This window comes from Chlamydotis macqueenii, chromosome 24, assembly GCF_036417535.1.
Source record: "Chlamydotis macqueenii isolate bChlMac1 chromosome 24, bChlMac1.mat, whole genome shotgun sequence".
NCBI classification, from domain to species: Eukaryota; Metazoa; Chordata; class Aves; order Otidiformes; family Otididae; genus Chlamydotis; species Chlamydotis macqueenii.
Window position 1 is genome coordinate 6,971,840 of NC_141579.1, and position 3,879 is coordinate 6,975,718.

The 3,879-nt window shown below is 58.9% G+C and overlaps 1 long non-coding RNA gene across 3 annotated transcripts; it reads left to right on the plus strand.

The window, feature by feature from the left end:
• The first annotated feature begins 866 nt into the window (after positions 1-866).
• Positions 867-3,150, plus strand: LOC147597913 (uncharacterized). 3 transcript variants are annotated; one of them, XR_015261053.1, is made up of 5 exons: positions 867-1,131; positions 1,671-1,905; positions 2,322-2,450; positions 2,554-2,791; positions 2,909-3,150. It is a non-coding gene; the product is annotated as an uncharacterized LOC147597913 (long non-coding RNA). The 3 variants fall into 3 exon arrangements; XR_015261051.1 differs by having other exon boundaries at positions 2,322-2,438; XR_015261054.1 differs by lacking the exon at positions 1,671-1,905 and having other exon boundaries at positions 2,322-2,438.
• The last annotated feature ends 729 nt before the right edge of the window (positions 3,151-3,879 follow it).

Here is a 3,879-nt window from a genome sequence, read left to right on the forward strand (position 1 = left end):
CCCCGGCACGGCACAGTCTGCCGTTGCCACGCCGGCTGCGTGGCACAGCGCAGTGCCACGAGCGGCCAACCTGTCCCTGTGCTGCAGGCGGCTCCCAGGAACTCAGCTGAACCTTGAAATCACGGATTCGCCGTTTGCTGTGGGCCGTTAAGCCGCGTGATGCCCTGGCAGGCTCAGGCTCGAGCCAAATGCGCTGCTCACCTTGAAAGGCAGCAAGCAGGGAGACGTTCCTAAACCGAGGGGCTGGTCAAACGCGTGGGACGGGGAGCCCAGCCGCCTGCTGAAGCGTTGGGCGTTGCCAGCGGCAACGTGGCCTTTGCTCCATGGCATCTTTCGAAGCGCCAGGTTTTAACCAGCTCTCTGGTTTTAATTGTATGCACAGAGCCGCCACTACTCCGTCTGCCTCACGCGGGATGAATGCTAATGGCCCTCTGGATTGTTTTAAGTGCAGATCTGAACCAGGTTCTTGCTTTCATTTTGTCAGGAGCTGTCACTTCGCGCTGAGATTTGTGGTTTTCCTTCTAATGGATGGCGCCGGGCTCCACGCCGGACCCCGGGGATGTGTGTTGGGGGAGAGCAGACCTGAAAACGCTGGGGAAAGGGGGCAGGGGAACACCTCGTTTCCGGACCCACAGTTACTGGCTCTGTGATCACACGGGGAGAAAGGCTCTGCTCCTGGAAGGGGCTGGCTGAGGCGGGACCGGTGGTCCCTGCCCGTGGGCTCCTCGCTGCCGTCCAGCCCCCGCGCAGCGATGCAGTGCTCTTCCCTTGCGCGTGCCAGCCGTCCGGACCGCGAGCATTGCGGGGCAGGGACCCGATCTTGCGCCGCACGGCCCTCGGTACTCCTGTAATGCTAATGGCGACCGGCAGCCGCAAACTGCTTTTCCTGTAGACTCCCCCCCTCTTGAGATCTCTCCTCTCCCTGTTTCCTCCGAAGGTTGCTCTCTGCCCCCGTCGTGGCTCTGGCTGCCGTAGCTGGGGATGCGCCAGTGAACGCCTTCACCTCCCCGCGAGGCCCCTGCTCCCCTCCCGGGGCGCGCGAGCCCCCCTGCTCCGTTGGTAACCGCGCTGCGCGAGAGGATGCCCCCGGGTCTGCTCCGAGGGTGCTCCAGCCTTCCCGCTGCATCCCAGGTGGGAATTATTCCATTTAGCACAGAGGATTAATGTTTCATAACAAAAGATAATTTATTCAATTGTATGCAAAAAAGGTAGCGGTAACAGCACGTACAGAGCCTGGTTAATTTTTGGCTACTGTATTATAAGTTTAAGTCCTGTGCAAACATGGGTAACTCCATTGTGCACCTTTGGGGAGAACTTGACCCGTCCCAGCCTGAATGGGATTGCCTTAATTAAAGGCCCTTGACTTTGACGAGGAGGAGCGCGGTAGGCTCTCGGGCGGAGGGATGCACAGCCTCCTCCTGAGCAGCCAGCGAAGCGCTGATCTCCCCGAGAGCACCGCGATCTCCTCCCCGCGCTAGAGGAGACCCTCGGGGTGAGCCGCGGGGATCTGCTTCTCTGGGCGCCCCCGCTAACGGGGCGCAAAGTAAGAACGGGCGAGTTTGGGAGAGGGCAGGAAAAGCAGGAATCATCACTCACAAGGGAAAAAAAAAAAGTTCATGGGTGGTTTTTTTGTTGTTGTTTTTTTTTAATTATTATTATTTTTTTCCCAGTCAGCGTGTGAGTCACTGCTGGAGTTCAGTGGCAGCTCACGCAGGACGGTTTCTGTGGGCGCGGTGGCTGCGGAGGGGAGGAAGGCGGTGAACTGACAGCAGAGCCTGGCAAAGCCAGAGGCACGGGGATAGCGAACGGACGCCGCGCCCATCCCTGCCGCACAAGGATCCCTTGTTTTGGGAGAGCTGCCTGTTCCCTGCGCGTTCCCCTCTTTGCTCCTACGGTTTGCCGTCAGTAAGTGATAATAACAACAGTGATCCAGAGCATCCTCGCCTACAGGATGTTTTCTTTTTCACTGCTTTGCTGTGGCTCTAAAATTCCTCCTGTCACACGCACCGATCTCCGGCACGTCCCCGTTCCAAGGCCAGCTGCACCGCTGGCTGCTTCACGGCCCTTAAACGCCCCTCGGCTGGGTCCGCATCTGTATCCATCGCCTTCTTGGGACGGACACGCCTCCTCCAGCCACACCCAGCCTGCGTTACAGCTCCAGACGCTGCCCGTGAGCAGTGTGTTTCAGCTCAGCACTGGCAGCCACCGTCTAACAGAAAGCGGCGGTGTGGTGGGCTCTGAGCAAACACATTGGTCTGTGTTGGGTTGTTTTTTTTAGTCAGAATGAACAGAGAGGAAACCTGTCCTTCATCCCCACGCAGGTCGGAATTCCTGCTGCAGGCTTTTCCGTGTTGCGCTGACAGCTTCGCACGCCTCGCCAGTGTCTCGGGAGGCATTCACAGCCTTTCGAGACCTTTTGTGAGGCGTGAACTCTTGAAGTAAGCAGGGTGGTGAGTGCTTTTACCTTCTGGGGGAGGCTGTGAGAGCCTCGGTATCCGCTCTGACCCAGCCCTGGGGATTCGCGTTAATGTCTCCCTTTCTGATGACTTCCAGCTCCCGCTTAGATCCCCGCAGCGCTCGCACGCCCGTATTGTCTGTCGCAGCGTGCGCTCCGCAGCGATGGAGGGGCGTCCGCCACGGGAAAGCCATGGAGCCGGGAGGGACAACACCGCGTCCGAGCTGCCGTGGAAATGCTGGTGCCAAAGACAAACGTGGCCTCGGACGGCCTCGCTCCGCGGAGGTCAGGATGTACCCCAGCGGAGAAGGGACTGGGAACCGGCTCTTCTCCAAGGTGGGTAGCACCGGCCAAATGCCGCGTGTGAGTGGCCACAGTGCAGGACGGGGTGGCTGGGTGGGTACCAGCCGTCTCTGGTGCTCTCTCAGGCCGGTTGCCTTCATTTTATCCTAGAGCATCTCCTACTCTTTCCTGCTCTCTGGCTGGCTTTCTCTCTGCTGACCTGGAGAAGCTCTCTTTGTCCATCCTGTGCTAATGCGCTTTATTCTGCGGGCAAAACTCAGCCCGCAAGGAAAGGAGACGTCAGGGCGTGGTGAAGTGTTTCTAACCGAGACAGCAGTTCCTCCGAGCTGTCACGTCACTGCGCTGGACGGAGAGCACAGAGCGGGTTGATAATCTAAACTAGAGCAAGAGACACAAGGTATTCCTCCTGCCAGAAAATAAGGTTTAAAAAAGAAAAAAAAAATCTTTGCACCATATTGCTTGCTGCTGGTTTTGCTCCCGTCTTGCCCACCCACGGGCATCCCACTTCCCCTCCTCGCAGCGGCTGGGGGCCAAGGCGGCGGCGTGGCCGGCGCTGCTGCCGGCTCCAGGGAAGCTCAGAGGGGCTGCCGCTCCTTTTGGTGTTGGATTTTGCGTGCGGGCTACATCCCTTCGCCTTCTTGTGCCGGTTGATCCTTGTTCTGGAGCCCCGCTGCTTTCTGCTGAGCTCTCCGAAAGCGGCCGCTCCTCCGGCTGGCCGCGGGGTTTTGTCGGGAACGCGGCTGTTTGCCTTGACGCCGGTTCTGCAGCTCGCTGCGGGCCCAGAGGAAGGGCCCTCTCCTGGGACGCTGCTGCTGTTGCTGCTTTGCTGGCCGTGGCATCAAAGAGAACAGCGGATAAATTGTGGCTGGAGACAATTAAGGGCAGCGTCAAGCACAGTATCTGAGCATGGGCTGGGGGTTGAAGCTCTCTATGCTGAAATTACAGCTCTGGAAGTGATTCCCTTTCTGGTGCGGGCAAGTCTCCCCGCCCCGTCGCGTCTGCGCCACGAAGATAATTGCTGGGCCGTTGCTCGTGGGACGGGACAGGATTAGCGTGCTGAGAAGCTCTCTCTGTTGGATTAGCTTTCCTTCCCCTCAAACCGCTGGCAAAGCTCGCCTCGC